General features: G+C 35.0%; 1 protein-coding gene across 2 annotated transcripts in view; it reads right to left on the bottom strand.

Moving 5' to 3' along the window:
- Positions 1 to 27829, bottom strand: part of ADGRB3 (adhesion G protein-coupled receptor B3) — a 756359-nt gene that overhangs the window by 540101 nt on the left and 188429 nt on the right. The gene's annotated exons all lie outside the window — the stretch shown is intronic.

The following is a 27829-nucleotide window of genomic DNA, read 5'->3' as shown; positions in this document are numbered from 1 at the left end:
AGAGAGGCAGTTGATGGAGCCTGTGCACATAGAGCGTTTGATTAACAAAAGACAAAAACAACAACAACGAAATCCTGAGATTGTGTCTGGATAGGAGGTAGTAGCCATCTTTATATAGGTCACTACAAAACAATCACAGCAAGAAATGAGCAGTCAGCGCAGAATTAAGAATTCAGATGATTAATAAAAGATCTGTACAGGACTGAGTCAAAGAAAATTCCCTTCCCACATGCATGGTTAAGGATTTTAGTGCTTCCTTTGTAGTGAAAGATTGCAAGTAAACATTAAAACCACAATATTGGTAATCTATGTTACCCTTATTCATGTTTACATGAACTTTATAATAAATTGTAAACCATATATTTGACATGTGATTCTGATTATTCTCACATCCTTTTAGGTTTTACTTTTTTGCAAGTTTGAGTAAGTTAGAACAACTTCTTCAGTTACTACTAATCAAAGATATTTTAAACAGATAGATTTCAAATGGACTAATTCTGAAAATCTTCCCAGATTGGGCAAATAAATAAGGTTGCACCCCTTACAGAGCTATGCATAACAAAGAATATCCTATACACATATTTTTAGTCAAAATATGAACAGAAATATTTAACATTTTATTGTTTTCTCAGTACCTACAGGTTTTCTTCTCTTTGTAATAACATTTTAGATTTCATATTTTCTCCAGTAGTGAAAATTTGTTTTTACCTAGACAGATAAGAATCACTACAGGATGAAAAACGTTATTAAATGCTTTGCCACAAAATGAATGAAACCATTCATTTATTTCAAACTTACGGTTATTAAGCATCAAGTTTTAAAATCTCTTGAAAACAATACAGGTTATGAAATCTTTACTCAATTATAACGTAAGTTAATTGGTTTTTTCTGAATGCATTTTTCTTTATATTTACTGTGGGCTATTTCTGTCAGATATTATTGTACAAAGATATATCATAATTTGTTCTGCTTTGGCTTGTCATGAGTGCATAAAAGATTAAAGCTTTACTCATGGGTAAAAATAAATTATAGACACTAATGAATGAGAATTTCATGGAATAAAATCTGGGCTCTGGAATACATACAAGGTAAACTATATGATATTTCAGGTATGAAATTAAATGTCGACCTTGGTCAAATGGATTAAGTCTGCACCGAGGACATTTTTGCTGCTGGGCAGTATATATGGCTCATCATTTAGTATTCTAGTCACAAAGGTGACATTGTTTCCATTCCTGGCATTTTAGTCTATTGAGTCTAAAGAAGTAACTCATTATTCCATACTCAGAGCCAATATTTTCTATTTAAAACAAAATTCTAACAAAATTAATGTGAGATGGGGACAGCATTAATTGATTTCCAACTAAATTAGTTATCTAGTCTTTGACAGTCTACACTGTTACAGTGTGCAGCACTGAAGACTACAATTTTTTTAAAAGAAAAAATGTTGAGTGTTCATAAGAAAGATAGAATATGCTTACGTAGCTTTTTTCTTCCTCCTAGAAGGATCCCATTAAAAAGATGCCACTATAGTGTTGGCACAAATGGTGGAGCTTTTTTAAAATATCAAAATGTTTAATGAAGCCAAAATACATTTGTTTACGTCTGGAATAAAACAATTTTAGGTGGCCTCTAAGAGCTTTCAGCAATAGCTGAAGTGTTTGTCTATACTCTTTAACGATACACAAGTTATTGTGTGTATGATAATACAGTTTTGTACTAATTATATAAACTAGTTTGAGCATTTTTGTTAGAGGTCTATTACCATATATTTTTAATTTTTCTATGTTAACTTAATGTATTCAATATATGCTAATTTAACAATTTAAACACTTCTGAGTCCAATTACAAAAATGCTTTCATCTGTGGAACCCTGACTAATTAAGAATAAAAGACATGAAGTACAATGATTTTTTTTTATACAGTGTTCAAGGCTACATTAAGATAAATGGATAAATCTGGACGCTCATGATTAAAACACATTTGTAAGTATGTTGTATTTGATAAATAACTTTTAATATCTAACTTCTATAAGGAAAGAGGAAATGTAAATTGTTAATGTATTTGGGAGGAAGCATAGTAACAATTGGAATAAAGCATGAGGATTTATAAACCTACAGCAATAGGTTATATAGTAAACAACGTTGAAATGAATAAGACATAAAAAGATTTAAAACATGTATTTTTGCGTCTTTCTCATATAATAAAAAAAACTTGGCTCACTGCAAAATGCAAATAAATTGCCTATGATTTTATGAATCAGTCAAGAATATCAGAAATATCACCATCTCCGTGAAATCTGTATCTTTAATGCAACTTTTATTTATCCTCCTGAAACTTTCCAAAAGTCATTTTACCTACTTGATATAATCACAGGAAAAGTAGTTCAGGAATATATTTAAAGAATATCCCAATACAATATGATAAACTTTCTATCACTAAAGATAGAAAGATTAAATTTTAAATGATAGATTGAAAAACTGTAGGATTGTGTTAAATTTTAGAAATAACACTTGTACATATTCATGGGGTACATAATGATGTTTTGATATTTATAATGTATAGTGATCAGATCAGGGTAATTTTGTATCATTTAACAAATCTTTCTCTATCCCTAAATGCCACAGTTTATGCAGCATAATTATCTCAATAATGTAATGATCATTAAAAATTACATGTCATGTTTCCATAATCATTTGATAATGTATATGCAGAACTTTCAAGATTAAGTAGTTACTTCTTGGTTAAAATGGTTAAAATGTCTTCACAGTATTAGAATTTTCCTCACTAATACCTAGGAAAATGAGCAAAAATTGTCATGTAAAAAGAAAAACATTACCAACAGTGTCCAGAAAAGGAAAGACGACACTATAATACTCGAAAACTAGAAAGAAAGACAGCTAGAGAGACAGAAAGAGACAGAGAGAAAGAGAGAGACAGAAAGAGGCAAAGAGAGAAGAGTAGAGAAAGAAAATCTGCATGCAGCTCAAACAGAAGCTTTGAAAAAAAAATTAACTGGTATCAGGTATAGTAGGAAGAGGCTAAACAGGTTACCCATGTTTTATCAGAACAGATAGAACTTTATAGAACTCCCAAAATGATCAAGGAAAGGAAGCAAAGCCATGTCCAAAATAGAAGAAAAGTAACTGATGGAACAGAATGGAATTACTCACAATTATTTCATATTATGAAATAACATATTGAGAATGTAAATTCTTCAAAAATGAGCTCAAATATGAGAAACAAGTACATGTAATTAAAATGTCTATCAGGCCGGGCACGGTGGCTCACGTCTGTAATCCTAGCACTTTGGGAGGCGGAGGTGGGCGGATCACGAGGTCAGGAGATCGAGACCATCTTGGCTAACACGGTGAAACCCCGTCTCTACTATAAATACAAAAAAAAAAAAAAAAAAAAAACTAGCCGGGCGTGATGGCGGGCTCCTGTAGTCCCAGCTATTCGGGAGGCTGAGGCAGGAGAATGGAGTGAACCCGGGAGGCGGAGCTTGCAGTGAGCCGAGATTAGGCCACTGCACTCCGGACTGGTTGACAGAGCGAGACTCTGTCTCAAACAAACAAACAAACAAACAAAAACAAAAGTCTATCAGACTTATGAACCCAAGTTGAGGATCAATACTCCACCATTACATAACAATATATAATTTAGAAATAGTGAAAACAAAATTGACTTGACTAGAAATCAAATAAGTGATATTGTTAAAAATGTTGAGGTTTATATAATGAATGCTGCTTTGTTGTAAGTGAAGAGGATTAAAATGATTAAAGAAAAACAAGTAGATATGGAAGTGTGACTAGGTAATACAGCATAACAATAATTCATGTCTGTAGAGACTCAACAAATGTAGCAGAAGATGCATGTTGAATCTGTAATCTTATTTCCCCAAATAAGTAACTTAATCTAAACATTAGAAGTACACAATTTTAAGTAAACTTGACATAGTCAACAATAAGACATGGCCCACTCAATCTATTGACTATTCAGATCCCCACACCCCTCCCACAAAGTGTCACCTAACAGGAGAGAAAACATGAGGCTAGCTGCAGACATTTCCAACATACAGTGCAAGAGGTGATAAAACAATGTCTGCACCCTCTAAAGTAACAAAAGTGTAACCCAAGAATTTTATAACCATTCAAGATGTTATTTCGAAATAAAGACAATAGATAGGTGCTATCAAACAAGAATGAATTAAGATAACTATACTCAGGTGCTCCTCTTGAGGAAAAAAGTAAAAAAGCTTGACCATGAAATATGTCCAATTAAAAGATAAATGAAAACACACACACACACACACACACACACACACAGAGCAACTGAGAATCTGTGGTAAAATGAAATGGTGATGCATACTGAATCCCGTTATATACGTAACTATTGATAAAAAAAAAAAAAAAAAAAAAAACAACTGTGGGACCTGAGATTACAGAACAAAACGTGAATGTTTCAAACATGGTCAACGTAAACGATAATATGCCTTATTAAAATGAGGAGATGTAAAAGTGGTCATACCACTATTACGCATATTTTAAACATGTGTAAAATATGACACATTTTAAACAGGAATCCAATAAAGTTGAAATTGAAGAAGGTGATTTAGAAAATCATTCTATTGTAAAAATCATTCTATTGTCTTCTCACTTTTTCTTTAACTGTATTGGTTTATTTCTTCTATGAGTTCAACTGAAACTAAAGTACACACATTTGATAGAAAACAACTTCTATACTATGGTTCCCCTATTATAAATTATTTTCATCCAGCTATCCATGCAAACATCTATCTAAGAAGTTAGAAGATACAAATGGAAGTTTTCTATCTGTATATTTGCATAGAGAGGTGAATTGTGACATTGAGACCTGGGTGAGATAGTGTCCAGCTAATGTTAAAAATGATAGTTTGAGAGTGGTAGAATTTGAATTTTCATCTTTAATTTTCAGTATTATTTGTATTCTTTAAGGATTTACAATTTTGACAAAAACAATAAAATGTATTTCTTTAAAAATTGGAAGTAAGTGTGTAAAAAAGGTATAATAATCTTATTTTCAGTAGCTGAATACTAATTTAACTTCACAAGTTTGATTTAGATAATTTCAGTATTTAACACTTATGTGTATGCAGTTTATTCTTCCCTCAATATTTCCTCTCCTACATAAGAGATTACTTAAATTTTCAGTGATTTTTTTAAAAATTGGAAATTAGAATTTAACTTAAACGTGTAACTTAGATGCTAGTCTACATTATGGTCATTCTTTAGACTTTACTGCAAACACTCCAAGCAGACACATATTTTTTTTAATGTATTAATACAAATATATGATGAAGTACTTTCACTGGGAATGATTATTGAAGGAAACTGATGTTTTCTTATATCCCTTTTCATGATTCAAGAACCATTTCTCACCTAGAGATTAAAGCAAATATTATTCCTTTTCGAAACCTTCTGAATAAACAACTCAAACATTTCAGCCATCATCCAAGTCTGGGTGAGCATTTAACCTTTGTAAAAAAATTAATAAATCTTAGATGTACTCTTTTGTTTCCTCCTTTATTCCTTTTAATTTCAGGTACGGTGTTTTTATTAACTGAGAAGATACATAAAAAATTAAGTTAGTCTTTGAATTGTCAATGTTAATAAATCAATGGAACATTCAGTGAATGCTAATGCCACCTTAGGAAAATTCTTAATGTCAGTATAAATGAAATGTTTTTTAGGTTTTGTTAAATTTTGACAGGACTGTACCTGAGAGAATAACGACTTATAAGGTGAAACAAATTTTGACAAAAGAAACAAACAAAAACAATGCTTACATTATTTGTTCCTCAGTCAAAATTTTCCTTTGCTCTATTGATTTAGAAATTGTAAAATTTAGAAATTTTAGAATTTAGACTTAATAACATAAAATGCTAAACATATTTAAGTAGAATTATGTAAAACATAGTAAAAATATGTGATTGGTCTGAGAAAGAAGAGATATTTAAAAAATATAAATAGAATACTCAATAGCTAGTTTCGTAGATTAATGCAGAATCATAGCCACTTGCTTTCTGTGTGACTTTTCACTCCCAAGTCAAAATATATTCATTAAAACTTCATTTTAAATGAAAACACTCAAAATTTGAATTTTACCTATCTTCTTAGTTTCTTAGTTAGCATTTCTTAAGAGCAAAGATTAGCATTTCCCCTTTGATTTTTAGATGGGAAGTTGCTATTGTTGCTGTTAATAGGGATAATATATTGTGTTTGATTCATCTATTATAACCAGAGTGCAAGATAAAATTAATAGATCACTGGACTGAATAACCAGTATGAAAGATTTATGTTTTTACTATTACCTCTTCATTGCCTTTTTAAAAGTGATTTTTTTAATAGTCACCATTTCTTATTTTTATGTTTTGTTAAATTTAAATTTAACATTTTTAATCCTTTTAAAATTATAAACTGTTTTTATTTTTATTAAATGCCTGGTATTTAATTTTATGTTTGATTAACAAATATTAATTGTACTTAGTTTAAATCTTAGATTTGTAGAAATGATTTTATGTTGATATCTTTTTTAGATTTAATTTCTCAGTTGTATTACTCAGGTTCATAAATTTGTATTTAGTTAACATCACTTTCTTCTTTTTTTCTATTCTTTTTTTTTCCTTCCTGTCTCCCTTCCTTCCTTTCCAAAAACATTCTCCTACTACTTCCTTCTGAAGTTACTTTCTACACTTTACTTACTCCTTTTGATTTCATTTGCTTTTCCTTTTTTCTTTTTCTTTTCTTCCCCCCAACCCTACCTCTTTTAACAACAAAACAACATAACTTAATTCTTTAACAGTGTATTAGTCTGTTTTCACGCTGCTGATAAAGACATACCCGAGACTGGGAAGAAAAGGAGGTTAATTTGACTTACAGTTCCACATGGCTGGGGAGGTCTCATAATCATGGCAGAGGGCAAAAAGACACTTCTTACATGGCAGCAGCAAGAGAGAACAAGGAAGAAGCAAAAGTGGAAACCCCTGATAAACCTATTAGATCTTGCGAGACTTATTCACTATCACAAAAATAGCACGAGAAAGACCGGCAACCATGATTTAATCACCCCCCTGCTAGGTCCCATCCACAACAAGTGGGAATTCTGGGAGATACAGTTCAAGATGAGATTTGGATGGGGACACAGCCAAACCATGTTATTCCACCCCTGGCCCCATCAAATCTCATGTCCTCACATTTCAAAACCAATCATGCCTTCCCAACATTCCCCCAAAGTCTTAACTCATTTCAGCATTAACCTAAAAGTTCACAGTCCAAAGTCTCATCTAAGACAAGGCAAGTTGCTTCCGCCTATGAGCCTGTAAAGTTAAAAGAAAGCTAGTTACTTCCTAGATACAATGAGGGTATGGGTATTGGGTAAATACAGCCATTCCAAATGGGAGAAATTGGCCAAAGTAAAGGGGTTACAGGGCCCATGCAAGTCCGCAATCCAGTGAGACAGTCTAATTTTAAAGCTCCAAAATAATCACCATTGACTCCAGGTCTCACATCCAGGTCACAGTGATACAAGTGGTGGGTTCCCATGGTCTTGGGCAGCTCCAGCCTTGTGGCTTTGCATGGTACAGCCTCCCTCCTGGCTGCTTTCACAGGCTGGCATTGTCTGTGGCTTTTCTAGGTGCATGGTGCAAGCTGTCAGTGGATCTACCATTCTGGGGTCTGACGGACAGTGGGCTGCTTCTCACAGCTCCACTACGCAGTGACCCAGCAAGGACTCTGTATGGGGGCTCTGACCCCACATTTCCCTTCCACACTGCCCTAGCAAAGGTTCTCCATGAAAGCCCCACCCTTGCAGCAAATTTTGCCTGAGGATCCAGGCGTTTCCATACATCTTCTGAAATCTAGGCGGAGGTTACCAAACCTCAATTCTTGACTTCTGTGTTCCCGTAGGCTCAACATCACATGGAAGCTGCCAAGGTTTTAGGCTTCCACCCTCTGAAGCCACAGCCTGAACTGTACGTTGGCCCCTTTCAGCCATGGCTGGAGGGGCTGGGACACACAGGGCACCAAGTCCCTGGGCTGCATACGGCACAGGGTCCCTGGGCCTTGCCCATGAAATCACTTTTTCCTCTTGGGCCTCTGGGCCTGTGATGGGAAGGGCTGCCGTGAAGGTCTCTGACATGGCCTGGAGACATTTGCCCCATAATCTTGGGGATTAACATTAGGCTCCTTGCTATTATGCAAATTTATGCAGCCAGCTTGAATTGCTCCCCAGAAAAATGAGTTTTTCTTTTCTATCACATAGTTAGGATGCAAATTTTTCAAATTTTTATGCCCTGCTTTCCTTATAAAACCGAAGGCATTTAACAGTACCCAAGTCTCCTCTTGAATGTTTTGCTGCTTACAAATTCCTTCTACCAGATACCCTGAATCATCTCTCTGAAGTTCAAATTTCCACAAATCTCTAGGGCAGGGGCAAAATGCTGCCAGTTTCTTTGCTAAAACAATAACAAGAGTCACCTTTACTCTAGTTCCCAAAAGGTTCCTCATCTCCATCTGAGACTACCTCAGCCTGAACCTTATTTTTCATATCACTATCAGCATTTCGGTCAAAACATTCAACAAGTCTCTGGGAAGTTCTAAACTTTCCCACTTTTCCTGTCTTCTTCTGAGCCCTCCAAACCATTCCAACCTCTGTCTGTTACCCAGTTCCAAAGTCAGTTCCACATTTTGGCCTATCTTTTCAGCAGCACCCCAATCTACTGGTACCAATTTACCATATTATTTCATTTTCACAATGCTGATACAGACATACCTGAAACTGGGAACAGAAAGAGGTTTAATTGGACTTACAGTTCCACATGGCTGGGGAAGTCTTATAATCATGGCAGAGGGTGAAAAGCACTTCTTACATGGAGGCAGCAAGAGAGAATGAGGAAGAAGCAAAAGCAGAAACGCCTGATAAACCCATCAGATCTCGTGACGCTTATTCACTCTCACAAGAATAGCACAAGAAAGACCTACTCCCATGATTCAATTACTTCCCCCTAGGTCCTTCCCACAACACTTGGGAATTCTGGGAGATACAATTAAAGTTCAGATTTGGATGGGGACACAGTCAAACCATATCACACAGTTATGGAAGCCAGACATCAGAAATCAGTATTTCCCCAGGGCCGGTCCTTCAGTAAGCTCTGGAAGGATAATCTGCCCCATGCCTCTCTCTCCAGCTTCTGGTGCTGTCACTGTCCTTGGTGTTCCTTGACTTATAGGTGCATCACTCTAATCTCTGCCTCCATCATCAAATGGTGTTATCTTCTGTGTCTTCCCTTCTTTCTTTTTAATTTTTTTAATTTTTAATTTTGTCAGTACATAATAGATATATATATTTATGAGGTACATGAGATATGTTGATACAGGTATACAGTATATAATAATCACATAATGCTAAATGTGATATCCATTAACCTCAAACATTTAACTTTTTCTTCTGTTACAATCTTTAGTTACTTTAAACGTACAATTAAATTATTATTGACTATAGTCACCCTGTTTTTCTATCAAATAGTAGATCTTATCCATTATTTCTACTTTTTGTACCCATTAGACATCTCCACTTCCCTCCCAACCTCCCACTACCCTTCCCAGATTCTGGTAACCATAATTCTACTCTGTAGTTTCATGACTTCATTTGTTTTGATTTCTAACTCTCAAACTTAAGTGAGAACATGTGAAGTTTGTTTTTCTGTGCCTGACATTTCATTTAACTTAATGACCTCCAGTTCCATTCCTGTTGTTGCAAATGGCATCGTCTCACTCTTTTTTATGGCTGAATAGTACTCCATTGTGTATATGTACCACATTTTCTTTATCCATTTGTGTCTGCTGATGGACATATAGGTTGCTTCCCAATCTTGGCTATTTGAATAGTAATGCAATAAACATGGGAGTGCAGATATCTCCTCCATATCCCAATTACTTTTGGGTATACACCTAGCAGTGGGTATTTCTATTGTTAGTTTTAGAGAAACCTCCACACTGTTCTCCATAATGGTCGTACTACTTTACACTCCCACCAACAGTTTAGGATGGTTCCCTTTTCTCCACATCCTTACTAGTATTTGTGATTACCTGTCTTTTAGACAAATGTCATTTAACTTGTGTGAGATAATATCTCAATCTCATTGCAGCATTCATTCATATTTATCTCATAACTGATGCATTTGTATGTTCTCTTTTGAGAAATGTTTATTCATATCTTTTACCCATTTTTTAAAATTGGATTATTGGATATTTTCTTACAAAGTTGTTTGAGCTATTTATATTTTCTAGTTATTAATCCTTTGTCAGATGGTTAGTTTGCAAATATTTTTCTTTTTTTCATTCTGTAGGTTGCCTCTTCACTTTGTTGATTGTTTCCTTTGCTGTACAGAACCATTTAACTTCATGTAATATCATTTGTCCATTTTTGCTTTGGTTGCCTCTATTTCTGGAGTATTATTCAAGAAATCTTTGCCCAGACCAATGTCCCGGAGGGTTTCCCCAATGTTTTCTTGTAGTAGTTTCATAGTTTGAGGTCTTAGGTTTAAGTCTTCAATCCATTTTCATTTGATATTTGTATATTGTGAGAGACAGGAATCTAGTTTGAGTCTTCTGCCTAAGGATAGCCAGTTTTCCCAGCACCATTTGTTGAAGAGACAGTTTCTCCTCAATGTACATTCTTGGCAGCTGTGTTATCAAGGAGTTCACTGTAGGTGTATGGATTTGTTTCTGAGTTGTCTATTTTGTTCTGTTGGTCTATGTGTCTGTTTTTATGTGAGCACCATGCTGTTTTGGTTACTACAGCTCTGTAGTATAATTTGAAGTCAGGTAACATGATTCCTCCAGTTATATCTTTTCGCTTAGGATAGCTTTGGCTTTTCTGAGTCTTTTGTGGTTCCGAGTCTTCTGTGGTTCCTAAATTTTAGGATTTTTTTCTATTTCTATGAATATTGTCAGTGCTATTTTGGCAGAGATTGCATTGAATCTGTAGATTGCTTTGGAAAGTATAGATATTCGGACAATATTGATTCTTCCAATCCATGAACATGGAATATCTTTCCATTTTTTAGGGTCATCTTCAATTTATTTCATCAATGTTTTATAGTTTTCATTGGAGAGACCTTTCACTTCCTTGATTATTTTAATTCCTAGGCATTTAATTTTATTTGTAGCTATTATAACTGGAATTACTTTTTTATTTCTTTTTCGGATTGTTTGATGTTGGCATATAGAAATGCTGATATATTTGTGAGTTTATTTTGTATCCTGCAACTTTACTGAATTTGTTTATTAGCTCTAATAGTTTTCGGTAGACTGGGTTTTTTCAAATATAAGATCACATACTATGCAAACAAGGATAACTTAACTCCTTCTCTTCCAATTTGGATGCCGTTTCTTTCTCTTTTCTGATTGCTCTAGATAGGACTTCCAGTACTATGTTGAATGACAGTGGTGAAAGTGGGCATCCTTGTCATGTTTCAGATTTTAGAGAAAAGGCTTTCAGTTATTCCCCATTCAGTATGATGTTACCTGTTTGTTTGTTGTATATGGCTTTTACTGTGTTGAGGTACATTCTTTCTATACTCAGTTATTTTATGGTTTTTATAATAAAAGGATATTGAATTTTATTAAATGCTTTTTTCAGCATCAATTGAAAGATCATATAGCCTTTGTCCTTCATTCTGTTTAGATGATGTTTCAAATTGATTGATTCGCATATGTTGAACTACCCTTGCATCCCCGAGATAAATCCCACTTGGTGATGATGAATGATCTTTCTAACGTATTGTTGAATGTATTGTTTGCTAGTATTTGCTGGGGATTTTGATATCAATGTTGATCCGGGATATTGGCCTGTAGTTTTCTTTTTTAAAAAATATATATCTTTGCCTGATTTTGGTATCAGGGTAATACTGGCATCGTAGAATGAGAATGAGAGCATTCTCTCCTCCTCTATTTTGCAAATATAGTTGGAGTAGGATCAATATTAGTTCTTCTTTAAATGTTCTGTAAAGTGCAGTAATGAAACCATTGAGTTGAGGACTTTACTTTCCTGGGAGGCACTTTTATTATGGCCTTGATCTGATTACTTAGTCTATTCAAGTTTTAGATTCCTTCATATTTCAATCTTGATAAGTTGCATGTGTCTAGGAATTTATTCACTTCTTCTAGGTTTTCCAATTTATAGGCTTATAGTTATATAGTTCCTAATATTAGCCTCTAATGATGTTTTGAATTTTGTAATATCAGTTGTATTGTCTTCCTTTTTCATCTCTGAATTTATTTGGATTTTTTTTTTTTTTTTGGTTAGTCTGGCTAGAGGTTTGCCAATTTTATTTATCTTTTCAAAGAACTAACTTTTTGATTCATCGATTTTTGTATTATTTTCTTCATTTCAATTTAATTCATTTTTAATTTTTTATTTTAATTTTTGTGGGTACATAGTCAATGCATATATTTATATGTTAAATGAGATACTATTAGGTCCATGTGGTCTGTCATGAAGATTAAGTCTGATGTTTCTTTATAAATTTCCTGACTGGATGACCTGTCCAAAACTGAAAATGCGTTGTTGAAATCTCCAGCTATTATTGTATCGGGGTCTATATCTCTCTTTAGTTCTAATAATATTTGTTTTCCATATCGGGGTGTTTCAGTGTTCAGTGCATATATATTTACAGTTGATATATCGTCTTGATGAATTGTCCCTTTTATCATTATCTAATGATCTTCTTTGACTCACTTTATAGCTTTTGTCTTGAAATCTACTTTTTCTGATGTAAGTATAGCTACTGTTCCTTTTTAGTTTCCGTTAGCATGAAATATCTTTTCTATCCCTTTATTTTCAGTCTATGTGTTTAATTATAGGTGAAGTGTATTTCTTGTGGGTAACAGATCATTAGGTCTTGTTTTTTATCCATTCATCTACTCTATGTCTTTTGATTGGAGAGTTTAATTAATCTACATTCAATGTTATTATTCATAAGTAAGGATTTACTCCTGTCATTTTGTTATTAGTTTCTGTTTTTCTTTTTTCTTTTCTTGTTTTTTTTTTTTTTTTGTGATCCTCCCCTCTTCTTTCCCTCCCTCTCAAATCTACCTGGTTCTCTATTCTCCTGCAGTTGAGCTGACACCCAACCCACAAGACAAGGTCTTTCCCTCCCATTTCCAAAAGCAGAGGAGTCTCTCCCCATGCCCACCACCAGCACAGGCCTTTGGGGCAGGTTGTCCGAGCTACTTGGGAGGTTGAGGTGGAAGGATCACTTGAGCCCAGGCCCAGGAGGCAGAAGTTGTAGTGAGAGGTGACTGTGCCACTGTACTCCAGCCTAGGTAACAGAGAAAGACCCTTAAAAAAAAAAAAAAGACTCTGCCCAGTGCCTTACCCCACTACCCCACTGTGGTAGTATCTAAGCTGCAAGACAAAGTCCTCTTTACTCTTCTCTCTCCTTCGGCAGAAAAAAGAAAGGAGTCTCTTTTAGAACTGCAACATCTTTGGCCACCCCAGCTTGGTGTCTTACTAGTTCACGTGTCCCCCAAGTACACTTGCTCTGAGCCCGGAACAGCTCTAGGACTTGCCCAGGAGTTGCAGTCTTTGTGGCCTAGACTGCCTTTCCATTTTATTTAGAATCCCAGAGTATTAGCTTGTGGTGGTGAGTTTTGCCAGAACTCAGGTTCCTACTGCTGATGGGCAATTCACCTCTGGGTAGGGCTGTTCTAAATACTGCTTCTGTGGGCACCTGCCAATCTCTGTCTGGTGTTGCTTTCCACTGTAACAGGAAAGGACTAAGCTGTAATGCAACGCCCCACAATCACTGTGCTCTCCCTCCCCTATGCATACAAGATTTTGTTTCCATGCCCCACGGCTGCTGCCGTAAGACAGGGGAGGGTTGGCATGGGCAATTCAAGATTGTCTTTCCTTCTCTCTTCAGTGCCCCTTTCAGTAACATGAACTTAAAACCAGGTACTATAATTGCTCGTCTGATTTTTGCTTCTTATGAAGGGCTCTTTTTTGTGTGTAAATATGTGTTACATTTGGTGGTTCTGCAAGGAGGATGATTCAGTGGAGGCTTTTGTTTGGTTATCTTTCTCCATCTCCCTCCTTCATTTGCTTTTTTAATGGCCAATGAGGAGCAGAGGTGTAAGGCTAGGAACAGAGAGAGTCCACATGGCCGTTGTGAGTTTGGAATTTTGTTCCTATAAGGCGGCATCTATGTAAAGTTCGTTCATCAAAAAAGTCTTATCTCTGGATACTTGGGAGAATGATGGAGCAAACCTTTCCAGAAAAGTAAGCATTGTCCACACAGAAATGGTAAAATTGGCCTTTTGGCATGGGGCTGTCTTTTGACACTCTACATAATGCAGTCACCATATGAGAAGCTATGTATTTTGAAGTTCATAGTTTTTGATACATTTTGACTAAAATATGTTACAACACTGGAGCAGAAGAATGGCAGGAGAACACAACTTTACCTGATTTTGTGAGAAGCTAGATGGTGTTGCAATTCCTAAGAGAAAATGACAGAAAAGATACCTGCATTTCTATAGCAGCTCACAAGGAGGACCATATTTCTAATTTAGAGAACTTAATGACTTGTTACAGCAAGGTCTTATGTGAATGTGTGGGAATATATATGTGTGTGTGCGTGTGTGTGTGTGTGTGTGACAGAGAGAGACAGAGAAAGAGGAAGGAAGAGAGATAGAGAGCGGAAAGAGAGAGAGAGAGAGAGAGAGAGGGCAAATGTGTTTCTCTCAGATCATGTAACCAGTTTAGTTTTCTTCTTTGTGTTTTTGTTTTGATTTGGAACTGAAAGCCAATGTGGTTTCACTATTAGTTTAGTGTTTGTCTTGACTTAATTTTGTTTTAATTATCTGTTTGTATTTTATGTGTCTGCAAGCCACTTCAAAAAGATTCTGAAATGAAGCAGAAGGAAAAATAAATAAATGCAAACTGACACATGAAATAATCTCTAAAACAACCCCTGACTTTCATTGAAACAACATATCCACTTTGCATATCAGCATATCAGGCATGGAGAGGTAAAGCAATTTGTATAAAATAAAGCACTAAATAAATAACTATTCTGAAACTCTGAACTTAGGATCCCAACACCTACATAAACCAGTGTGCTTTCTAGCATCCCATTTGGCTTTGCCACAACAATTTATTTTACTAACAACACAATTTACCAAATAAATGGATTATAGTATTACTTGCCATGACATGTAATCTGAATTTGTAGAATTTGGGAAATGATGCAATGTGGAATGGGAAGCACAAAGGGCAAGCAAAGTAAATCCGGCTAAATTTAGGAATAGAAGTTTGTTGTTTGTTTCTTTGTTTATTTTTAATACTGTGTTATGAGTGAGAAAAAAAAATGAGGTAAATTGCTGTATATACCCTCAGGAGCTATATTCCTGCAAGTTTTACAGTATGCAAATGAGCTACAAAGGGAGGACAGTCACAGTAAGTTCATCTAGTCAGTTTTGGGTGTCCCTCTGATCTGTTAACATTACTTCCTGTTTTGAAGAGACATAGAGAAATAAGCATTGATAATGCAAGAAGGTTCTATTAAGCCCTTTAAACAGAAAGCCTCCACCAACTGGATTCCGAAGCCAGATTCTCTCATCCTGGTAGCAGTCAGCAGAGTTCCTGGCATTCCTTTACCTATCATTGTTCAGGTTGACATTTTCCTGTACATTTTTTCTTTCTGAATACTGAGTTTTCCTCTGATTCTTTTTTTCACATAAAAAGGAAAACAGTGTGGTGATTCCTCAAGGATCTAGAACTAGAAATACCATATGACCCAGCCATCCCATTACTGGGTATATACTCAAAGGATTATAAATCATGCTGCTATAAAGACACACGTACATGTATGTTTCTTGCAGCACTATTCACAATAGCAAAGGCTTGGAACCAACCCAAATGTTCATCAGTGATAGACTGGATTAAGAAAATGTGGCACATATACACCATAGAATACTACGCAGCTATAAAAAAGGATGAATTCATATCTTTTTAGGGACATGGATGAAGCTGGAAACCATCATTCTCAGCAAACTATCACAAGGACAGAAAACCAAACACCGCATGTTCTTACTCATAGGTGGGAATTGAACAATGAGAACACGTGGACACAGGGTGGGGAACATCACACACTGGGGCCTATCATGGGGTTTGGGGTGAGGGGAGGGATAGCATTAGGAGATATACCAAATGTAAATGATGAGTTAATGGGTGCAGCACACCACCATGGCACATGTATACATATGTAACAAAACTGCACGTTGTGCACATGTACCCTAGAACTTAAAATATCATAATAATAATAATAGAAAAGGAAAACAGAAGTGTGGAAAAATCAAGATTCAGAATCAAGGCATAACTATCAGAATGCCTTGGAAGTTAATTCTGATGGGCCTTCTTATAGGTCCGCTTGAGATAAGGTTTGGTAGTTCCTATTATAAATATATTTTAAACCTGGCTAAATCCTTAGACAGCAGCATTCTCCTTGAAGAAAGTGAGTGGGAGTCTAAGTACACAGGTGGTTCAAACAATAAATCCACTCAGAGGGGATCTTGGCCTTCAGAAGCCATGCAATAGCCCCCCAACCCCCTCCAGATCAACAAACCAATTTTCCAAGCGAGAAAGACTATAATCCCTTATTGCAAAGACCATCTTTAAGCCCATATCTATTTCTTCAGCTAGGTATGTAAACGATCCCTGAATGATATGACTCACTTTCTATCTTATTTCAAGTCTCCAAAAAGAGCAAATGAAACTTTTTATTGATAAAATCTTTTCTTTAAAGGATATATACTTTACAGAAATTTTTACCTTTATCTATGTTATATCATACAAATTACAAATTAATTTTTCCACATTATCTCTAAGGATATTTAAACACTTGCACAAATAACAATTATAGCTATGATTAATGTAAAATAAATGTATGGCATAGAAGTTAATTGTAATGGAAGAATATATCAACTATTGTTGACTTTTTCACTTTTTACATTATATTGATAGTATAACTTGTTAGCATTTTTATTTATTCTTATAGTCTCACACATCTCATAACATAGCAAGTAATCAAAAGCAGCAATTTTATGAACCCAGATTTAATTATTTCCTGTACTTTAGGTAAGCCTAACAGCCAGCAAGTTACTTACAGAGAAAAGCTCTTTAGTTTTTGTTTTGTATGCAGTTCCTGGTTTGGGATGTCATGATTTAACAAATTAATGTATTCCTTTCTATCAAAAAGATTTGAGTAGGACAGAGCCCATTGAGAGGGCTAGAGGTTAGACTGACGAGTGGAGAATTGCAGAGAGAAAAAGCTAAAACATTTTTCATTTTCTCTAAATTAGGATCCTCAAAAGGCAGGTTACTTTTTTGAAGGCATATGGATTTTTAATACCTTAAATTCATAATCAAATACAAATGAATTCTGAAGTTCCATGCATCATATTTTCATGAATAACTTCATTCCACCTTCACATTTCACTCTTTAAAAAAAAAATAAAATAGAGGTGGAGTCTCACTATATTGCTCAGGTTGGTCTCAAACTTCTGGGCTCAGGCAATCCATCTGTCTGAGCCTCCTATAGTATTGGGTTACAGGTTTGAGCCACTGCACCCAGCCAACATTTCACTCCTAACTAAGGTATATGGCAGGGAGATAAGAAATTATGTGTTGTTGCTCTCTACAATGAACAGGTCAATGTCATTTTCCCATAGCAGATTAAACATCTATCCATACTTGCAACAGACAGCTCATCGGAATTTCAGAGGGCACTGACCATATTTGAGTGTAATGTGTAACCTCAAGTTGAAGATGCTGAAATAAGACTGTCTCTGCCTGAATCTTCTTTCTGAAACTAATCAACAAGAATATAAATGCAGGAAACAAAACTCCATCTTTGCTGAAACTAAAAAACAGCTAAAACCCTGAACCACAATCAGGAAAACAGATTATCGAAGGCAGCAAAAAATGTTGCAGGGAAGAAGTAAAGAGTGAACCCACTCCAATGCATCTCTCAGGTAACTTTATACTCTTTAGTTTCAAACCAGTGCCCCTGGCCTAGAAAGACTAGATCTAGGAGTGTGGGCAGGAGTGCAACAGATTCCAGAGTCATTTGTCAAAGGGTAGCAGGGAGGTTGGGGCCACGTGAGAAAGAGCTTCATGGCATTTCTAATACAACTCAGGCTTTTGGTTTGCCACATGGAAGAGCAAAAGTCACCTCAGCAGCTGTGTTTTTGACATATTAGAGAAAAGAAAGTGCAATGTCCAGAACTGGTGATATGCAGAGTGTTAGAAATGCAAAGCATGTTAGCCCAGCAGATCTGCTAGCCAAGAGCAGAGGTGGTCTCCTTGCAGAGTGGAGGTCTTGATACAGGCCTAGCCCCAAGATCCACCAGCTAATAGCCCACTAGCTCATATCCCCTCATTGTTCTTCAAAAAATTGCTGGGACCAGGAAATGAAATAATCACTAAACAATGACTGATATTCAGAAGGAAATCTGCTTTTAACCCAAATCAAAGCAAAAAACAAAGCTACAAGAAAAATATGAAAAACTTAAAAACCAATTGAAGAATCCATAACAGAAAAATGCTGTAAAGCAGGCAAACTATAAACAGATTCCTTAAGAATCTAAATTACAGATGTTGTGACCTCTCTCATCTAAGAACTCTTAAAACAAACAAAAAAAGAAAACATGCAAGAGCTCCAAAGGGAAACACAAGAGATGAAATTTGAGCTGGAAGAGTCAGGGTAAAAATGAAAAGGAAAAAAAAGGTAATAGGAGCATATCATGTTTATGTGAGTTTGGGGTGTAACTTAGTACTTTAATAAGTCATGTAGACTACTTGCATTTGCATTGAGGATAAATTTTTTTCTAGGATAATTGAAAAAAAAATACACATAATTCTTTCTTATACAAATAAGAGAACAAGGAAGCACCACACATTATTTGCATATATTTTGTCTAACTACAAACTCCACAAAAAGAAGACGTTCAACTACTTCACATACTTCAGTGATATAAATTCAAGCCAATTCAGGAAAACAGTGTTGGTCTATCATGACAAATCAAATCGCCTAGACCCTCTGTGAGATTCAGCAAAGCCTCCCCATCAAAATGCAGTGAATATATGGAAAGTATTTAAAATAATGTCTCCTCATTTTAGCAAACCTAACACCCAAACACATCTTGAAGTCCCATTGTGTAAGGTCATAGTTTAATGTGTTCTGAAACTGACAAAAATATTTTCTGACAAAAAAATTTTCTCCTACAATTCTCCTCTAATAGTGTATGTCAAATATTTTAAGAATTGATATTATATAAATAAATATGTTCCACAGTTTTTAAATGCTTGGATTTTTTTTAAAACTCATACATTTTCAATTATACTAGGTAGTAACTTAGTTTGAGGGGAAAAAAAATACTTACACTCAATTGACCAAAACTTAAAGGCTTGGGGTCTGACCCAGATTCTTCAAAGCAAAATCTTGAACTCTATTTTATAAACAGTATATTCACATGTCCTGCTGAATTCAGTCATGATCCTAGTACTTTCTTGCTTAAGTGACTCATCAGATTGGAGTTAGTGGCCATCCATAAATATATTCTTCCAGCCCATCTCAGCACTGAACAGATGGAGTATCCACAAATAAACCCAGCAAAACTAACCCAAAATGTAAAGGCTGAAGAAACATTGAGTTGAAATTTTATCCTAAAGAATTTCAACTTGGCTGCAATCCTCTAGATTTCTGATCCTTCACAAAAAGTGGTTATTTTTTAAAGTTGCTTTGTTCTATAATTTTGAATTTAGCTCAACTCATCACAGAGTGGAACCATCGAACTACCTTAAATCACTTATATTTTAGATTTTTTATAGAAAATCATATATACACACATGCAATTCTAAGCATAGTACTATTATTCTGTTAATAATATCCCATTTTTCTGAATTACAACAACAATGTTCTACAGTTAGGAGACCATAAAGTTTAAGTAACCATTCTTACAGGGTTATTAGCCTTGCGCTGATCCACACACACACTTTTGCTGGTGTGAACCTTGAGCTTTATATAGTAAGAATTACGTGGAGCACAGCATTGGGAACCTCAAGACACTGACATGATGCCATGCGACTTTGGGTATGATATAGACTGAAAAATGGACCAGAGTTGCACAGAATGATATAAAAGAGTTTACCATTTAGACTAGGTTTGCATGTTATTTTTCTTTGCATAACACAATTATGTTGATTTATAAACAGAAGTTGGTTTCCAGATTATCAGATTCATGTTTCATTCACTTAAAAATTTTTATTAATTCCTCATATATGTAAGCACGGTGCTTGGTCCTGTGGACACTGCAGAGAGCAAAGAAAAAAAAACACCCTTCCTGTACAGAGTTTACACTTTATAACAAAGGAAAATATTTTCCGACTTGATTATCATAGCAAACAAATTGACATTTTGATTTCTATCATTTTATCTTTTCTCATTCCAGAAAAATATATTTGCTTGGATTGTTTTTGAATGCAATAATTATGAATGTTTTCCCAGTAACAGAGGGTTAAATTATTTGTGAGAATTGCCCTTAGTGGTGATTGTTAAGAAAATCCAGTCTGGGAGACACAGCGAGACTCCGTTTCAAAAAAAAAAAAAAAGAAAATCGCATTTTTTTTCTATTTTAAACATATTTGCAAAATATTAATGAATTTTATTGTTTTAGAATGTTAAATTGTAGTAGCTAATTGATATACTGTTCTCAGTAAAACACGAGGATAATGAGGATTCTAAGTTCAAACACTTCATTCTTTAATGTAAGAATACTTACCTAGTTGAAATAATAAGGAAACTGATTTTCTTTTTAACTGCTTTATATTTTGAACAGTGTAATAACATTTTAGTTCAATGATTAGATTTTCAAATTTTAAACTTGACCAAAGCCACAAACTGAAGGACTCGATATATTGTGTTGCTCTGACACCAAAAGGCTTTTATATTACCAAGAATAGTATAAAATTAAAGAACTATAATATGTGTAATATCTTCTCTCCTAGTCACATAAATTTTTTCTGTTATCTTATTTTATATATAATACATTAAGATTCTTTTTAATAAAAAACACTTGTTCTATCTTGGATGAAGTAATCTGTATTATTTAAAAATAACTTTATAAAATAATTCACCATGAAAAGGTACATGTATGAAATGAAATCAGGAAACACTAAGGTATTTTGAAGTTGTCAATTGTATACATATGATCTTTCCTATAAAGAAAGGATGTGGCTATTTTGGTTTAAAATCATGAGCCTTTGGAAGAAACAGGTCTTTTAAAAAGTCTTCCTGCTACAGGCTTGTCTTAAATGGGCTGATTGTATTTCTGAGCACACTGCTGGTTATAGCACACAGAAAAGTACACAGTGGGCAGATGCTAACATGTCAAAATGGGAGGATCATCAACACAGAAATTTCAGATCGCCAGGCAGGCTGAAGTAAATGTTGTGCTCTTCCTTTAGAACAAACATGCTTCTTATTCAGACAGAACAGATAGTGTTCTCCAAACTTATTTTCCAGAGATATAAATGAATTCATGTAATATTTCTACTTCTGTCCACCCACTCTTTTTTTTATTTTTAACCAATATTGCACAGTTGCAAATATGGCCAAAGTGGAGACTGAATTTGTGGCCATGAGAAAGACAAGTAAAAGTCCCACATAGAATTTGAACCCTTAATTGATCGTACTAGTATCATACTCCAACTAATCTAATAACAACGATGCAATGAAAAAATTAAACAAGATAAATTGAAAAAAAAAATACAAAAATGCATGCTCTTATAATTAAGACCGCAGCATATCACCTTTGTTGATATGATTTATTGAGAAGATACTTCACTATATCTTTAATTTTGGACGTTGGGTCTAGAGGCAAATTAATGTGGGAAACTCAGAAACGAGTCTGACGTGAATCCTCTTACTATGGAAATTAAGAGTATAGTCCAGGAGGTGAAATGACTAGTCAAATACTTATGAAGCAAAGAGAAGATAAGTGTCTTTACGAGACTATGATATACTTTTTTAAATAAATAGAGACAAATCAACATTATAAGTTTCTCAGGTTTATAGAAGCACATTTGTTTTTAAGAATTGTGTTAGATTTAAACATCTTATTTAATAATAATTTCTGGATGTCTTTCTACACAAGTATGTTTATGTCAACAATCTTAGGAGTTTTATATGAATTTTGTCTAATCCTACTAGATTATTCATGCTTTGGATACAAAGTTCAATTCAGAATGTACGGTTAAAAATACGTATAGATAATTAAAGTGAATTAGTCTTGTTTAAACTCCTTAATATTGGAACTTAAAAGAAAAAGGTAGCTGTTGAGACTTAGTCATTACACATGATGCTATTAACAATGTCATCATTAAGTCCGCATGTCCATTTGAGCTCTGATCATTGTAGTGTGAACCAGAAGAGTTACATATTATGAAAGTACAAATTTAGGAGTGATCTGAAACAGAGTTTGCCACTCTAATGAAGGATGGATGAAAATACTATTTGAGGCAGAGGATGTAATTCAAGATATAACTATATTCCCCAAACTTTGGGGGCACAACTTATTTCTCATTTCATTTGACTTCCTGGAGAGTCTAATCCCTTTGACTATTTCCTTCTTAAAACTATTCCCACCTTGACTTCCAGATGTCCACTCCATTCTGGCTTTCTTACTACCTCTCCTGGCAACCTCAGATGATGAGTTTCCTAAGGTTCCACACTTGATCGTCGTCTGTTCTCAGCCACAAGCTCTCTCTCAGAGTTCTCATTCACTACCCCTTGTTCAAAACTAGCTAAGTCAAATGACTCTGAAACCTTAACCAAACAGACTTCTATATCTCATAGGCAGAAAACAACTGTTCTGAGAAATCTGATAAATACAATTCAGTCTTCTAAGCTCTACACTCCTTTTCTTAACTGCTGAAAGACTTTTACACCTAACAAGTTCACAAAAATCTGGAATACTTCAAATTCAGCATGTCCAAAACCATTAAAATCAGCCTCTCTCTCTCTGTTTTTGAATCTTCTACACCTTTGCATTCACCATTTTCCTGCTGTCTAAGTGAGTAGCCTTGGGGCCTTCTTTGACTTCTTTTCTGTTTTTTCTACTCATATTTAGTTCATCACTATGTTTTTTATTGTGTCTCTACAGCTTTGTCAAATGTGCCCCTTCTTGTATTCCTTTCCCTGCCATAATGCGGCACTCTGCCATCTTTCACACAGATTATTGTTGCAGTAGTTTCCCACTTTGTCTATATTTCCAGAATTGCCCTCTCAATCCACCTTCTATAATGCTATTAAAATCAGCATTAAACGTAAGTTAGATCATGTTATACCCATTTGTTTTAAGCATTCTCTCTCTCTCTCTCTCTCTTTTTTTTTTTTTCCAGTTGTTCTGCCATAAATTTTTTGATGACTTCCAAATTCTTTAGCATGGTGTGTATGGCAGGTAGGGGTTTCCCAAAACTTCAAAATTAGGTGGCAGACCATGATTTTAGCACTGTCCCTTATTTCCCTCCCCACTCCCTGATCCACGCTCCAGAGCAAAGAGCTCACTACGATCTTTCATCTTCCATGCCTTTGTACAGATGGATAAAATGAATATAATCAAGTAGTAAGAGCCCATATTTTTATTACTAATTTTGTATCAACTTAGTTTCCTCTCTCATAACCTTGACCTCTGCTGCTGGATAATCAATTCCTGACATTTTCAGTTTCATGGTATTTTAAAATATATCATTTCTGACCAATTAGCACAAAAAATGCCAGTGAAATTAGGAAAAGTTCAGAAAAAGAATTTACTTTTCCAAATAGTAACAAACTAGTTATTTTAACCTAAACTGAAAAGCATTATTGCCAAATGTCTGAATGCAAATAATATACAGAAGAAAGAACTAGGACAGAAGTTCCAAGTTCTATATATTGCTTTTAGACAGTGAATTTGTTGGAACTGAGAGATCTTGGTTACAGAAAAAGTTGGTTCACATTATGAATTCCATTTCTGAATATGAAACTTTGCTTACTTTGAAATTTTCTTTTTCTCCCCTTGATCTAGCATTTTATTGTCCATGTGACAGTAAAGGGCAAGGTATTTCCAGATCTGATACCATCAGAGATCTTAAAATGTCAAAAATAATACTTGATAATGGAGACCGTTAACGGTCCCTGATTATGGAAATACTTACGATTCATAAGAAATCAAGACATTTCTTAAAATGAGCCTCATATACCACTATTTTTTTGAAAGTGAAAACTTGGATGCTGCTTTTCACATCTGTTTTGATTGTAAAATCTTGGCTGTTTATTGCTTCCCTTAAACAAAGTATATTTCTACTCACTGATAATTTAGTATACTTGGTATGTCTGAATAGCAGATATAGCTATTTATTTCACTCATTTTTATCATTATGTTCTATCTCATATGAGATTATTTTATTTCCTCTTCTAATAATAGTAAATTCCATTTAGAGCATTTTCTATTTTAATCAAAGTGAAAATGGAGCTCCTGTTACATGATAGTCATTGCATATAAATGTGGAAAAACTAATAGCAATTAACCTGAATAATTTGATTTTTAAGCAAACAGTTTTAATTGTGTTTCAATTCTAAAGCAGATCCGAAGAAAAAAAATTACCTGAAATTTCTAAATGTATTTGTAATTTTTTTTTGTTTTACATTTATAAAAATTAGGACCTTGAGTAATAATATGGTTTTGTTAAAAGTATATTTAATAATTCAAAGTATTGCATTGGGAATCTAAGTAGTTTTATGTAACCCCTCATGCCACCTAATTCCTTAATTTTTTTGACTTCGTATCAGAAAATTCTCCACTTATTAATGCCAAAAACTGTTAGGACTTAATTTTGCATTGGTATTACAGCAATGATCTAATAACACAACAGTTATTTAAAAGTTATTAGTTAAATATGGCCGGGTGTGGTGGCCCATGCCTGTATTCCCAACACTCTGGGAGGCCGAGGTGGGCGGATCACTTGAGGTCAGGAGTTCGAGATCGGCCTGGCCAATATGTTGAAACTCTGTCTCTACTAAAAATAAAAAAAAATTAGTGGGGCATGGTGGTGGGCACTTGTAATCCCAGTTACTGGGGAGGCTGAAGCAGGAGAATTCCTTGAACCCGGGAGGCAGAGGTTTCAGTGAGCCCAGATTGTGCCACTACACTCCAGCCTGGGCAACAGAGCAAGACACCAACACAGAAATAAAATTTAAAAAGTTAGTTAAACAGTTATTTAAAAAAAAAAAAACTTGTTTGTTTTCTCTGAGATATGGGATACTTGAAACATTAGCTAACGGGATATTGTGTGACTCAAGGCAACATATCTAACTGATGGAAAATTTTAAAAATTATAAGAGAGCTAATTTCCTTCTCTGAAAATTAATATGCTAATTTATATTTCTGTCTCATAAACTCCAGTCATACAGTGGGCATATGTAAAAGAATACTACAGCCTCTATCCCTTGGTTGTGGAACTAAGGTCTATATGATCTAAAACCCTTTTGATAATCACCCAGGTAGCAAGAATCAGAATCAAATCACTCATTTTATTTAATTCCTAATTTGATTCAATAGCTTATGTTCCTAGGTTTTAGTGTTGAGAGTCTCCTGGCTTCCAAGTGTCAAGAAAATATTAATCAGCCACACTGTTTTACTCGTTTCTTTGTTTATATGTATATTTGTACATACGTGGAGTTTCCAGTTCAATTTTTTTTTAAATTTTGATATCCAGCCTCTTCTCCCACACCCCTGACCAACCTTAATCATCAGCCTCAACACACTACCCTAAACGCTTTTAGAAACCAGTGAACATTTTATTTTGGTGAGTAAATATTATAAATATTTGAGGCAGTGCCCTCTCAAAGCTATAGAATCACAACTAAAGGTTCTCAAATTTAAGCTTAGTTTTGAATGTCTAAATAACATTTTCTGTATGAACACATTTTGTCCTTTTTGGGAAAAGTGCTAGAACATCTTCTTCAGAGGCAAAACGACTTACTGGCATATTGAGATTACATTCTACTTACTAAAATATGTTATCCAGACAGCACAGTATAATGATGGCAATAACCTTCTCAATCTATTGCACTTAGGCAGCCAAATTGAGGGGGAAAAAAAAAAAGAGGCACCTGTATTATTTACTTTGTACCACATAACTCCAAGTTAAATACAGTGAAGTGTTTTTAGTTCCTAACAGGCTTATCAATTCATAAAACAGTGAATGTCACTGTGGCTACTCAGTGTATACTACATGCGTTTTATACATTTTTAAGTGACTTGGTTCCAGCCCTAAGAGAGTAAATCCTAATAGTAAAGATGGATTCTAATCAAATGAACTCAAAATAAAGGGAAACTTGTATTTGTGCAAAGTGCTATGAAAGCCTGAAGGAAAGCACAGGGAAAGTTCCATTGGACATGAGTGTAACAGCATGTGCAAAGGTCCTGTGATGAGCAGGAGTGGGCTTTCAGTAACTGAAAGGCCACTGTGGCTCGGCCATAGAGAAAGGGGCTAGATTACCCAGGTCTTTTGGGCTACACGAACAAAGATGATGCACTACATTTGTGAAAATAGCCATTTCTGACAATCTTGTAGACATCATACCCCTAAAAGCCCAAACCATAACTATAGAGCCACCTCCCCCCATGCCCCCGCCCCCCAAAAAAAGACTTTGAAAATAAACATCCTTTTAAATCCTAAGCTCTCTTGGCACTTAAAAAAGACTAGCTCCTCCACTTATAACACATTAGATCTCAACCTTTCTCATCTATTCCGGAGCAAAATCCCAGCAGTTCTCCTTTCCCTCTCCCGTATTATCAGTTTTTCTCTCTTCAAATTTTTCCCTCTACAAACTGCTGTTATATTTACTATCTGAAAAAAAACTCTTTCATCCCTGCTCCCCTACCTACCTATGAGCCCATTGTTTATTTATTGTTATTATTTTTGAAGAATCACTTCCTTTCTTCCCATTATCTCCTGAACCCACTCCATTGGGCCTTTCCTGCCCTTCATATTATGAATGGTTTTACAGTCAAATTACACTCTTCATCTTAATTGATACTATCAGCATCACTTAGGGCACTTGATAATTTTCATAACTTTCATAACACTACATAATTTTCATAACTTCCAGGACACCACACTTAACATGTTGTTCTCCTAATTAATGGGCTGTTCAATATCAATCTGCCTTTCTGGTTTTCTGTCATCTCTCAAATCTCACAATATAGAGCTCCCTAGGACTCAATCCCTATAATTTATCTCTTTTATATTCTTACTCACTACCTTGAGGAGCTGATCAGGTGTCAACTCTTAAAATAAAATCAATATATTTATGCCACCCAAATTTATATCTCCAGTCCTGCCCTCCCCTGGAACTACCTTTCTGTTTGAAACTTATACTAGGATGTCTAACAGGTATCTCTAATATAATATGTCAAAACTGACCACTCCAAGTTCTGGCCATTCTAGTCTTCCTCAGTTCATATTAAATCTATCCTTGCAGTTGTTCAGGCCAAAAGCAATGTAGTCATTCTTGATTCTCTATTTCATATCCACATGCAATCCATTAACAACTCCTGTATTCTTTACCTTAAAAATACTTCCAGAGTCTGACCTGACCACTTCCTGCCACTTCCACTGCTAGTGTTCTGATGAAAACCACCACCCTTTGTCATCTAGATTGCTGTAATAGCCTCCTGGG

Source organism: Theropithecus gelada, chromosome 4, assembly GCF_003255815.1.
Source record: "Theropithecus gelada isolate Dixy chromosome 4, Tgel_1.0, whole genome shotgun sequence".
In the NCBI taxonomy this organism is placed as follows: Eukaryota; Metazoa; Chordata; class Mammalia; order Primates; family Cercopithecidae; genus Theropithecus; species Theropithecus gelada.
This window is presented reverse-complemented; position numbering and strand designations above follow the sequence as displayed.